Genomic DNA, 14,153 nt, shown 5'->3' with positions numbered 1-14,153 from the left:
ATTTTTTCAAAGGGGTAAATTCACTAGAAGGTCTTTCATACAACAAAGAAGGCCATTGTATTTAGTGTGAGCTACTCGTCCGAAAGAGCCCTATAATGTGATGTGACAATTTCACTGATAACTTATCAGTGAATAAATATAGTAAGCTCAAAAAGTTGAAACCAACGGTAAAGAAAGTTGGATTCAATGTGTGATAGCGGGTAGACACAGACACGCACCTGTTTATTTTTCGAGGAATCGACTCTAGTTTTCATGGTTCATATAATCGACAATAGTGAATCGAAGCTGCAAGTTTATCAGTAAAAATATTGCTCACTCTCGGGAAAGGGTAGAATAAATTGAGGTGTTCCTTTATTACCTGCAACTGTGCCATCAATGTTTGTTAGCTGGCTGGTTGTTTGAATAATTGAGAATGTTAATTGAGGACGGGTTCAGGGTTCATAGGAAGATGTAAGAAAAAATTGTAATTTCTCAAGAAATACAGAATGTTTTAAAACTAAGGTGGCAAAAAAACTACGGCGTATGGCAATTCCTAAGAACGAAAAATTTCACTATCAACCATCAGGCCATACTCTTCTCTAATGAATTTCATGACCAATTTCAGTAATATTAGTGTAAAAAACCAAATTTAAGGTATTGGATAATTACGCTTCCAGATTATATGACTCTTCCAACGCACGAACCATTAACACTCACAGGAAATGACTACGACAGATTGCTTCGCCGAACGCAGATTAATCACTTTACTTTCTCGTGTGCACTGCACTAGGTACCATGTGCTGGATGCGATTATTTGCTTCCGGACAGCAAACAAAGCAAACTAGCCGTTTAATGTGGGGAAAGATAGAATCTTACGTTACACAGCGCAAGGTCGGTCTGCAAGTTGAAAATGCACCATTCGCGCCACACAATGATTACCGTAATCAATCATGAATAAGTGTGAATGATGATTGTCCTATTGATATTTCTCTGTGATTAGATATGCGATCCGATTGCATCCATCAAATTAGATTTAAACACGATTGGTGCGAGCTTGATGTTCTCAAATATCATAGAAGCAAATTAGATTAGCTATGGTGCTAGGCACAAGGTATTGATTGCTCGAAACAGATAAGCCATGTTGAATGAATAGGTGCACCCGTGGGACATGTCCCACAAGTAGGGAAATTGATTAGGATTTGACCGGTTACAAAGGCACTGATGTCTTGTAGCAAAAAAATCTGGTTAAAGGAGATAGGATGAAGGTGGAATTATGTAGGGGTCATAGATGGCCGATTTCGAATTTTTGAAGGAACAAGACTCTGAAATTGTTAATGTGTTGCCTGTGGAACACTGTGTATCGCTGTGGAGATCGCTGTGGAATTACAAACATGGTTCCGAGTCTTGTGGCTATGAAAATTCGAAGTCGGCTATTTGTGGTTTTAACACGATTCGACCTTAATCATAGGTTAGGGGCCGTTCAATAATTACGTAAGCATATTTTTCCACTTTTTCAATCCCCCCTCCTCCCCTTGTAAGACATCGTAAGAATTTTTGATACCTCCCCTCCCCCTAGTAAGATCTTACTTTATTTACTAAATATAGATTTTTATTATAGTTGTATCATCCTGAAGCAAGCACAATACTTTCGTCTTCTGTCCTTAATTCGGGTTAATCATCCTTTCGTAATTTTCTTTGTATGAATTTTACCGTCCACACTTTGATGAACATGATTTTTTGAACAGCTCCATTAACAATGTTTTTCTTACGAAAGATATTCAATTCACCCCCTTCCTCCCCTGTAAGATAGCGTAAGAAAATTTCGTATAGAAAAACACAAACAAAGAATGTTCACAACGAGAACGGCTGATCGACTAAACAAAGGGAAATTGTGAGTAAACACGTTCTGTAGAGACGCTATAACGGTCGAAACTTGAGGCAGAGACTTCTATACTTCAAATTTGAAACACGATAACGGTCATAGGTAACTTCTGCTAGTTTACAAAGCCTCGAAATGGAAAGAAAAACGAGCATCGCCAAATTAAATGAAAAATGTGATTTTGGAGTATAAAAGTTGTTCGGTAAAAATTGATTTAAACGAACTTTGAGTTTAGATCTGTACTTGGGCGATGTAGATTTTGATTCTTGGATAGTTCTAGCATGATTTAGCAGATAAACAAATATGGCGAAGAAAAAATATTTTTTTGGTAGATATTACCCCTTAACTCATCCAGATATTCTATACAGGCGAAGAGAACTTTCACGGAACACATATCATTTTCTGTGAAAAGATACAACTACCTACTTTCGAGTAACCCCAGTTCCGTTGCATTAGAGGCTATAAATAATGCAGGCACTTTGAACACTTACGATTAGTGAGAGCTACAGGATGGATACTGATATAACATTCAGCCCCAAACTTCTTTTCTTCGGCACAGCATATCGATGGTGCTTTTGCTGCCAGAACAAAAGGAAACATACTCGTTCCCTTTTGCGCGTCTATCCTCAGGCACTCTCAAAATTCGGATACTGATTGTGCATCTTACACACCTACAGAAGTTATATCACTAGTATTAATTTGCTTTGGAGTAAGCGGAGCTGATTGCGTCAGGATTTCACTTTTTTTTTGTACGGCGGTGTGATAGAATTCATTTACTTCCTTCTCATAACAATAGTAGTAGCAGAAGTGAGTATTATTTCACATGGTTTTTTTTTCTTCTGAAGAATAAAACGAAATATGGCCGCTAACAGAAATCTGGTTGATTTTAAGTGTGACGGCTCGTAGCCACACTTTTTTTTCTGCCTTGTCTTCTATGTATGAATCTCGCTTCAGGTATAAGACAGAATCATTGCGTCTTCAATAAAGTTAAATGCCACCCCTGCCCCACAAAAAAGGAAAGATTATGTGATGACGATTTGTTATTGTATCTTCGAATATCTCTTACACTCTTGATATTACATTAAACAGATTTCAAATAAGTTAATCTAACGTCGAAATAAATCTATTTTAGTGTTGTAGGGGAACTGGGGCACAATTGACTTACTAAATCATACATAGAAGCCAGGGCAAAAAATGTTGCACTGTGTAATCGTTGAAACCACGCCTACTGACGAATCGAAACTCCTATGCGGAACGACGGTGCTCAATTTCTCTTTTTGGCTTCATTTGTTAATCTTAACCTGGTACGATATCGGAAGGGTGTTTTCTAGTTTTACCGTCTATTATCTGCGTGACCACATCTTTTCTATAAATTTCGCAATTTTATTTTCAGTGATCTAAAAATATATACGAATAGCCATATTTGAGGAAAAAAGTGTTTAAATCAGTCCCATTATAAATAATAGTAGAAAAAACTCTAAACTATTTTCACTTTTTTGTTCAAGTAAAATAAACTAAATCCTTGGGAAGATTTTAAAATGCGGTGCATGCAAACAGAACAATATTTGGTTGAAAACTTGCACACATTTTAATGGAAAATTATGTAACTTCTGGGAAAATAATGATATCTAGAAAACGTTGAGGACAAACCTGATCCATGTGTCTGGAATATTTAGCATACCTCGTAGTTTGGCTATCCTCCACTCGCTGATGATCTGCTAGAAGTGAGATGGTTTTTTGGACAACATTGGGTAAAATTACCTTGGATGGACCACGTCTCTTAGGGGACCCCCGCCGGTCAAATTAACTCAATGTATGCGAAAACTCGAGGGAATTCCAAAAAACTTACACCCGGAAACATTTCATCACGCTAATCTGCCCCAGAATCACGAGAAACATTTGTAAATTCCGGTTTATGAAAAAAGAAATCGAGTGAATCTGACGTGTGGTCCACCATAGGAAAGAGGTCCACTAAAGGTTAATTTACTCTACGGTCCAAGGTGGCCACTACTGTAAAAGAGGTCAATCTTCATAAGTGATCAAAAAGCTTTCCGTTTTTTCGAAACTAGTGAAAACTAACCTATTGTCGATAGCGGACCGAGGGATTGTGTAAAAACTTGCATTGGAAAACATCTTATCCAGCCAATCTCCATCTGAATCACGAGAAACTTTCATGAAATACCGATTTATGTTAAGGCAAATTGAGGTAATCTGACAAGTGGCTCACTATAAGAAAAGAATACACTATAAATTAATTTACCTAGTTCTTTAGAGTTAACTAGAAGGGAAATGTTCTTTCGAAAGGAAATTTTCGTCCATGATGCAGGGTAAAATTACCTTCGATGAACCACTTCATTCAGTGCACCACCCTGACGAAAAACTGTTTATTTTTTTTGTTAGGCCGGTACAAATTTCATTTTCATTTTATGTACTGTATGTAAATTGAGATGAATTGATGTTCCTCGTGCTTCTGACGCAGATTAACTGATGTTTTCTGAAGGAAGTTTTCTGAAAATTCTTTGAGTTTTCGCATAAATTAAGCTAATCGGACCGGTGGTCCACTAAAGCAAGTTGTCCATCCAAGGCAGTTCTATCCTATATTTCAAATTTGTGACATCGAAAGTGAAACCTCGCAACACCTAGAGTAGTACTATCTTGGATAGACCAATTTCTCCTGTTTATTATCTTGATGTAGGGTAAGTTTACCTATAGTGGATCTCTTCCGTACAACGGACCGCTCGCCAGATCAACGCAGGTTATGCGACAGTTCGAGGGATTTCCAAAAAACTTTCATCAGGAAACATCTCATCCAGCTAATCTGCCTCAGAATCACCAGAAACATTGAAACATTCCGATTTATGTTAAGAAAAATTTAGTTAATCTGATAAGTTGTCCGCTACTAAATTGGAATTCACAATTGTTTCTCGTGATTTTGATGCAGATTAGCTGGATGAGATGTTTCCTGATGGATTTTTTCTGGAAATCTCTCAAGTTTTCGCAATAATTGAGTTTTTTTGACCGGTGGTCCACTAAGGACGTGGTATATCCGAGGTAGTATTACCGTAGATACAACTAAAGAAGCTAGGCTGACTTGATGATGATAGAGTAAAACTGCCTTGGATGGACCACGTCTTTAGTGGACCACCCGTCAGCTAAACTCAATTTATGCGAAAATTCGAGGGATTTCCAGAAATTCCTATCGGGAAATATCTTATCCAGTTTATCTGCATCAGAATCACAAGAAACATTTACAAATTCCAAGTCAGGCTAGAACTACCTGGTATGGACCACTTTCTTTAGTGGACCACCAAGCTTACGGTAGCGTAAACACGGTTTATTTCGTAGATTGCAGGCTAATTCCTATCACTTCCACTCGGATTGCTTGAGGAACAATGTTTTGGTGTAACATTTGAACCAATCTAAGCTGAAGTAAGCCTGACAGTCATCATTACTGGCCACGTCTAACTCGGGGATTACCTTGGGGATATTAGAAATAACATTGATGATGCGTATGATGATGGTATGATTAATAGGAGGCCATCGACTAAGGGACACTCCTGTAAGTACTGAAGGAATTCAACCGTAAATTCTAATTTATATCAAGAGAATAGGCAGTTTTTTTAAGGATGGTCCATCCAAGGCTATTCTATCCTAGGGTAAATAAGGTATAACTTGATTTATTTTGGTGGGTGGTCCACTACAGGTGAGGGAACTACTATAGGTTAATTTACCCTAAATTCCGATCTAAGTTAGAAGAAAATGAGTTAATCCGATGAGTGGACCACTATACGAAAGGGGTTTACCATTGGTCAATTTACCCTACAAGCCACCTTTGCGACATCGGAAGCGAAACCTCGTAACACCTTCCTACTCTACGAATGACGAATATTCATGCAACGTAGAATGCGTAGGGTTAATTAACCTATACTGAACACCTTTCCTAGAGTGGACCACTCGCCAGATGAACTCAATTTATGCGGGAAGTCGAGGGATTTTCAAAAAAATTCCATCGGGAAACCTCTTATCTAGCCAATCTACGTCACAAACCTTTTTTGTATTCCGATATATGGTGAGAGAAATTGAGTTAATCTGACAGGTGGTCCACTATAAGTGAATAAAGTAAAGGGGACCGCTATTGTTTTTTACCTGTATGGACTTCCTCACTGCGACCAGAATCGTTGATCTATTGTGTGATATACCCGAGTGTATGCTGTATCCCGCACTTTTATTATTAGCAGTACCGCTATTAAGAAGTGGCATGCTTATTAATATTTTATCAGTGCTTGTGTGTAATGTGATTTTACCCTTCCTTTTACACGCTTACTATTCTACTATACTGAGCCTCGTTCTATTGGTTGATTTATTCTCTATTCGGTAAGGGACATGCCGAATCTGCCTATATTTGGAGCGAATGTCCTGAGATAATTAACTTCATACGGAGTGCGTAGCCTTGTACGTACATAAAGTAAGCTGAGGCATAAAACAATAGATTAAACAATGGTGGTTCTTACTCCTACAAGAAAAAACAATGGTCCAAGGTGCAATCTTCTATAATTTCGGCAGGTTTATCTTTTTTTTTGAATAATTTTTTTGTCATTTTTCTTTTGTCTTACCAAGACTGTGAAGTTAAAAATCCAGACACTAATAGTAAAATTATTTAGTAAAAATCAGGGGGTTCCAGGATCCTTTTTGAAAATTGATCTTTTTTACGGTATGTGTTTCTGGAATTTCCGAGACTAACCGGTGGCCTGCTGAAAGCTGAATTTGGGTTCAGTGTGTAGTCGTGTACGTACCCATTAGCTTTGTTGAACTAGCCTAAAATACGAGTTGATCCTGAAATAAATAAAATCCCCTTTGTTACAACATAGTCACTGATACACTAGCCAAAACAAACAAATCTTTATCTGGAAGTACTCAATCACTTGAACAACTTTGCTACAGATAAAAATTTTCTATGTCCTAAGATTATCGAGCATCCAACATGCTCAGACTGGACATAAGCCACTTATGCTCTCAACGGAATGTGGACTATGTTAATTAGGTGTTCCTGGGGTAAAACGCACCAGTTAACGAAAGCAGAGTATATTTTTGTCAAAGCTGAGAGATAAAACCAATGTTATATACTGATCAAAACATGAAAACCCCTATTTATTCGTTCAAACTCGCATCAGATGCTAAAACATTATAGAAAATGCATAATACACATTTTTTTAGGTGAGTATAAAAATCTACAAAAGTCACCAATCGAGGCAAAATGCACTCTTGCTGGGGTAAAATGCACCGCAACAAAGCGGCAAGAAGCATCATGCAAATGAGGTAGAATGCACCCCATCAACGGGGCAGAATGCACCACAATATTGGGGCAGTACGGCTCATTTTGTTATCTAGTAAATAATGGCAAAATAGTTTTCTTCGAAATTCTATATGCTCGAGCGGCATGGTTTTTGGAAACACCGTTTTTGATTGCCTGTAGCATCATTCGTAGCTGTTCAACGGTCCAGGACCACCGATTGGACTTCCGGACATTGCTGGAAACGATATGAAATGTAAGCAAAAAATTTGTTTACAAACAGTCCTTTTGCCCCGAGCTACGGGAAGCGTTATGCCCCAATCGTAACAACAGAACGTTTCTGGTTGCATAACGGTAAGGCCAATTGAAACTTACAGATATTTCATCGGAAATATGTTGGTCGACATATATTCGATACAATAACATATTTTGCTAGTGAAAAACAACAATGAAGGGCTAAAAACACTTAATTCAGCTGGGCATAAAATTAGACTTTTGCTACGAAAACAGTTTTTTGTATATATTTACATTTTCTGACATTGTAGTGCTGCCAAATCAACAGGGTGACTATAGAAAACATAAATCCAAATAATTAAATTATTATTTTGTTATTAAAACGCTTCTCCATTGTAAATCAGAGGGGGTGCATCTTGCCTCAACGGTGCTTATTACCCCAGGTACCCCTACCAAAAATTGTTTTGGTTATCACTCTGATTCAATTTATCAGATCTCGTTTTTCAGATATTCAAGTAGGGTATCGAACGTCTTTAGCAGAAATCCACTGCGTTCGTTCGATACCCTAAATTGTTGCGTCCCGCATCAATTTTCTGTAAAAAAAACTGCCAATGTTCATATTATAGACGTGTTTTTTTTTATCATAGTCCCTCCATAGATTTATCTTTACTATTTACTACGAATATTTTATTGGCCGTACACAACTGTACGGGTTAACGAGATGCCAACATTTGTTTTTTTTTTTTTATTCTCGCTTATTTACCGTCGGTCTAGTTCCGCCACTGTTGTGGCCAATCACCGACGCCCAGGGAGACGACTCCACACCCAGGACCCTAACTCACGACCCGTTTATTAACGGACCGGCGCCAACGGCTTTACTTCCTCATGCGATGGAAGGCGTGATCCCAGAGATTTTTTGCCTCAGAAAATCTCCCGGTGTCGGCTAGGATTGAATCTAGACCAGTTGGGTTGGTTGTGAGTGGATCACGCCACCTCACAACCATCAACACCTATGTCGGCGGTGGGATTCGAACCCAGGCGTCGAGCGTGGTTGGCAGAGACGTTACCAACTACACTAGGCCCCCGCTCGCCAACATTTGTTTTGCGAAGGATCTCTTATAAGATCTGCACTGTAACGCTGCTTTAGGAAAATTAGCCAATCGTATGGAAAATGTATGGATGAAAGTAATGCTGCTAACCGGAACAGTGGAGTAAGGAGTTAGCAGATCATCCTGAGTAAGCTTCCGAAGTCTTGTTTATGTTGGAGTCGCGCACACCAAATACGAAAAATGATTGCATACAAATTAGGTATGCTTGCAGTGCCGTCTGGCAGAGAGTTTTTTGTTACTTGAAGAGTAGTATCTATGGTGTGTCGATTACAAATTTAGGATGAGATTTCTTCTACATTTCCATTAATTTAAGTTTTTTTCACTCTCGTGTTTACGTAGTTGAACAAATTCTCAGGGCATGATTTGACTTAATTACCGCTTCACGATTATATCCTTGTTATATTTAATGTTGAGTTAGTTTCACATAGCTCGATAGTATTAAAATTGATGCTAGTGTTTTATTTTTGTTAAGTTTCTGTGCTGTTTGATTTCGATTTTTCAATTTTCTTAGTTGTGGGTTAAGCCGCACAGAAACTAATAACCAACTGTAGTAGTTTGATTGACTAGTGAAGAATTTCTTTAACTTTAGGAGGATAAAACAACATTGTTCTCATTGTTCAGCGAAGCAGACATAACTATATTTGTTCAAAATAGGAACACCGTGAAAAGGGTGCTTGACTGCAGTAAGTCAAAGTTCCTTTTGAAACCACCCAAAGAGCTGAACATTTGTTCGCCCCTGAAACCATCGCTGTTTGCTTAGGTGTAAACGGTCATATTTGGTGTCAGGTGTCAGGTCTGCGGTATCAGGCTTGTAAATTTATTTCACTCCGATGAACCAGTGACCTGATTTAATTCAATTTCTACAGTATTGTTTGTTCGAACGTCGTGATTTATCAGCACCCTTCTCTGTTTGTTTTGGTGATAAATGAATCTTTAAGTTACCGTTTATGGAGTTGATCGGTCACTAGTGGAGGAGAGTAACCTTGGAAAACGGCTGGGCATGATGTATTTTTTGTTTCACTGATGATTTATTAGACGTTTAGACATTTAATGCTTCTTGTAATATTATGGTAGTATCGTCTCGGAATCCGATTTTCAGCTAAATCATTTCTGATTGCAGATCTGCTATCAATTGTCTATTTTTGTAAGAAAATTGAAACGTAAGAAAGAAGCTCTGGAATTATTTCCGTATAGTTCTCTTTTTTGTCTGGATCTATAACCGCTATTAAATTCCTCGTAGTTTTTCACGAATATTGATCACGAGCAGTTTTGTGAATTATTTCCGTGCAAGGCCCATGCCTTTTACTATGTAGTACTCAATAAGTATTTTAAACCCTTATTTCAATTTGTTATGGTTTCATTTCCCTTTATTCATTTGTTCCCTATATATGGACTATAATGACACTCACTCTATTTTGCTATCAGGACGGGTCATGAACTTTGAGAAATTTTCACTTTTCCGTCGTGATACCGCTTTTGCGGTATGATGCTGGCACCGTAATGAAGTTGCTAATGTCCGTTATTATACTACACACAGCATGGCATATTGTCAGCTATTCTTCGTCCTCGCTGGAGTACAAAGTTAGTAGCTGGATACGAATGCTTACCACTAGAGTGTGATTAAAGGGTTGTGAACGCCATATGATAGCGGGAATGTAATATTGCTGGTAATCATGTATGCGGAATAACTTACTCTTCGTGGGGTTATTCATATTAAGGAGTATGTAATTATTTTTTATTCAATTTTCTTCGTGCCTATAGGGCATGCAGATGTCATATAAACTTTAACAGGCCTATTATTGATATCCACAATGAAACTGATTTAGAACTTTATAGATTGTTTGATGTTTTGTTTTAAACCCAACATAATTATTTTGTTGTTGTTTTTTATTTAACAACACATTATTTATGTTAATAATAACATATAAATCAAGCGGTTTATCATGAAAGCAGTGAATCATAACTCAATTAGCCACCTATAAACTCAACCTATCTATGCTTATCGACGTAATCTGTATGTCATTGTTTTTTTTTGCTGTTGATAAGAGCATGGCGCTCCATAATAGAATCACGCGGCATGTCAAGTGCTTTACATCGATATACATCGAGTGGACCCCTCAGTGCTCTTAGTGTGAGTTTTGCCACCCATCAATTGCAGTATGGAAGCCCAACGTCAGCTAGTGGTTAATGCCATCGGAGAAAAATAATCTGCATAAGTACATGTTTACAATACAGATTGTCATAAGAAGAGATGTTCAGTGGAAAAAGGAGAAATATCAATGATTGTTTTGAGGCAGGAAACTTAATTGATTTCTGGGTGGATATGTTTTGTTCCTTAAAATAAAAAGTTTTAAATTCAGAAATTCAAAAACTTGTTTCAACTAATGGTAAGATTCAAATTTTGTTGAAATCTGATTAAGATTTTTCTTTTGTTATGACCAACACTAGTCCGGGTAAAACATGTTAGCGACATGGTAAGGTATTTTAATCCAATTTGTCGATCCAAAATTGCCGATTTTTATCACAATAAGGTTCGTTGATAGTGCTTGCGAGGAGAGTTTCTGGCAGCACGGCCATTGGTAGGCGCGTTAAAGATTACTCCGTAATATTTTCGCGTAATTCGAGTGTATTCTGCTGGATTTATGGAAGAAGAGTCTGAAGTTTGAATTGATATAATAGTTCAAGTTTGCATTGTGTGAAGTTGGAATGAAAAAAAAACGATATCATGTGAAAATCGTCCGGCAAAATGTGTTTCAATTTTCTGTTTTTTTTTGTAAGCCACATCCAACGAAGAAAAAAATGTCAAAGTGTTACGTCATACAGTGGCAAGTGCTATTCGGGTTATTCGCGTTGAAAGAGATTTTGAAGGCTGTTCGCACCTAGGTGAACACTCATATGCAATTGTCAAAATGTGCGTGATGACAAAAGCAAAAATATTTCCTTCCTTCTTTTTCGCATGCAAAAACCAAACAAATATCAGCAACACCGTCAACGCGAATAGTAAATGTTGAACGAAGGCGGAAGGAAAAGGGTCGAAGAACCTATGTACCCAAATCTAAGTATTCTGCTTTTATTCGTTCAATTATTGTGTCATATAACTAGCGCCAGTTAGCAAAAAATGTTTCAATAAGAAAGCGCTAGAAAGATAATTCTAATTGGAAAATTTTGCTGTAACACCTGCATTGTCTGTCTGTAGGGATGTGCAAGTTGTTACGTGTTAATCGATATTTTTTCGATATATACACAGAAAAAAAAATATTTTAATTTTAAAAGTGAAATAAATCTACAAGCAGTAAGTGTCATGTTTAGTTTTTGCGTTTCATGCGTTTCGTGGGAGCAGTGTACTGACGTCGGCAGGGATACTTTAAATACCCAGCCTGTGTTGTCAATTAGCTGTTTTGAAAATAATTGGTCTTTTATTTGTTTATTTTTTTGGTAGATCCCAATTTGGGTGCATTGCTTACAATATGTCGAGATTTATTTTAGCGTGGTTTTGTGGAGTCGTTTCATTTGCTAAAGCTCTGCTTGAACAATCAGAATTGCCCCAATAAGTGAGAGCTTTAAATCTTTGTACACGCTGCCTCTAACAACACGGCACTAGTAGCATTAGAATATAATTCAGAAACTTATCGCGGCCTGACCGAACAGCTATGGACGTTTGGGTATAAAACTGACCCTTGTTTTATGATTTTTCTAGCTTTTGAACAAATATTGAAACACATAGACAATTTTTATTAATTATGTGAAAATCTTGTTGGTCGGAATAGCAACTAAATTTTGATTGCGATTGCTTTGGCATTTTATCAATCAACTCAGAATTCTGTGTTGTTCGATATGCATATTGCATTTTTTTAAATTTTTGAGCTATGAGTGCATGAAACTCTGCCAGTTTTTATACTCAGTAGGTGTCTTAACTTAAATACAAAACAAAAGATTATCGGGGCGAAGCACCGTGTCCTTTCGCGTATGCGTCGGTGAGAGGGAATATAGCGGTCGTACATAATGCTCCGGTGTAAACGTGTTTTCGGCCTTGGTGAGCTTTGCTCATCTAAGGATTATCGGTGTATTGTGATTTCCGAGATGTACCAAATCATTATTTCGGAGACTGTACGCCCGTTGGTTCTTTTTTTAGCACGTTACGATTCAGAGTAGGTTTCGTTCGTTCGATAAATATTGTAATTATTCAATCGCGATAAAGACAAACCCTGCATGGATGCCAAATCTATTTCTGTTTCGCCGGGTCCCTTATTTTCCTTTTTTTTCTCTTTTTAATAAAGCAGGTGTTTTGGCTTTTTCGTCATACCAGTGGTCGGAACGCTCTTGTTTGCTTTCGGAGAAGGTAGTTCAGTTTCGCGCACGGTATTTTGACTGCGCTCAGTGTGACTATCTTAATACGGCACTCTATCGGTTATTTGAGCTGGTAACAATAGTTTTCGTAGTTTACGGTCGGCGTGCGGTTGTTGCGTTTTATGAAATCCATTCGTTTCTAGGTGAATTTGAATTAAGTTCACGGCATTAAACGCGAAGTTTGGTGTGATACAGACTGTTAACGATAGGTAGGTTGCCGAAGATCGTTGCGCGGTTGGTGGCCGGTTGCCCAGAGACCGAGAAGTAACCATATCGTGCGCGAATTTGTGCAGAAAAGATCGCACCATCAACCTCGATGGATCCAGATCAATTCCTTTCCTCTAACACTAATTCCTTCCTCTGATACTTGTGGATGATGCAGAGGATTCCTCGGTCTCTAGTAGCAACAAGTATTGAACTAACACTCCCGATATCCCTTCCTCTATTGATCTGCATTGGGCGTGGCCAGCTTCATTATTGACCAGTGAAAAGAAAGATCACCAGGAATTGTACACTGAAGATGGTTTGCTACTCCTAGGCACCATTTCGACGGTTCTTTGTGCAATTTCAGCTGATTCTGGTCAATCGCGGGCAACACACGGGCGATCAAATATGCTATGCTATGCTAATAAGGTTCGTTGATAGTGCTTGCGTCGGATCGATCGAACTGCGGATATGGATTTGTGTGGCATATCTATACATTAGCAATATGTAATACTCTTATGTGTCTTTTGACTCCTGCATTTAAGTGTTTCGTTGTCAACTCAAACACTGCCTGAATGTATCGAATGTATGATGTATCAACGAACCCTGCATAAGAGGGACTACTTTAAGCTGTCTGGTACTAAATTCAACAACTAAGCAGTAGCACCCCAAAGAAGCAAGAAAGCTTATGTGCACGAAACATAATAAGCTAGCCCTAGCGTACGCGCTGTCAATGAATGTAACTAAATAGAAAGCCATGTCTCTGGATGGCGCGCAATGACGATGGCCTGGTAACGAAAATGCTTCCCGGGAAACCATACGACACGTAGAATGATAACGGGAGAAACGGTAGCTGAACGGAATGCCCACCAAGTCAATGACTACGGCCTAACGTTGAACGAAGGAATTATGTAATATGGGTGCCCTTTCTCTCTCTCTATAGAGCGAGCGTATGCCCATCTGAATCTATTAGAGTTGAACCATTTGTCAGCCTATAGTGCTGTTGACGTCCTAAAAGATGAAGAGCAGGAGAAGTTGCTGATATCAATGTGGTTGTTTGTGTTAATTATTTCTATGGATAATTCTTATACTTGATAGTAAAGTTGCTGAA

The 14,153-nt window shown here is 38.2% G+C and overlaps 1 protein-coding gene across 3 annotated transcripts in view; it reads right to left on the bottom strand.

The window, feature by feature from the left end:
* The window catches only part of LOC129726870 (uncharacterized), a 131,014-nt gene that overhangs the window by 49,348 nt on the left and 67,513 nt on the right, over window positions 1-14,153 (bottom strand). Inside the window, exon 1 of one of the 3 annotated variants that reach the window (XM_055684049.1) lies at window positions 649-754. The exons of the other annotated variants lie outside the window; for them this stretch is intronic. The gene's annotated coding sequence lies outside the window, so the exon portion shown is untranslated. Of the gene's footprint in view, window positions 1-648; window positions 755-14,153 lie in introns of those variants that run through there. 3 annotated transcript variants of the gene reach the window in all.

The sequence above is a fragment of the Wyeomyia smithii genome, chromosome 3 (assembly GCF_029784165.1).
Source record: "Wyeomyia smithii strain HCP4-BCI-WySm-NY-G18 chromosome 3, ASM2978416v1, whole genome shotgun sequence".
Lineage (NCBI taxonomy): Eukaryota > Metazoa > Arthropoda > Insecta > Diptera > Culicidae > Wyeomyia > Wyeomyia smithii.
The sequence above is the reverse complement of the archived record's forward strand: the minus strand, read 5'-3'. Positions and strand labels throughout refer to the sequence as shown.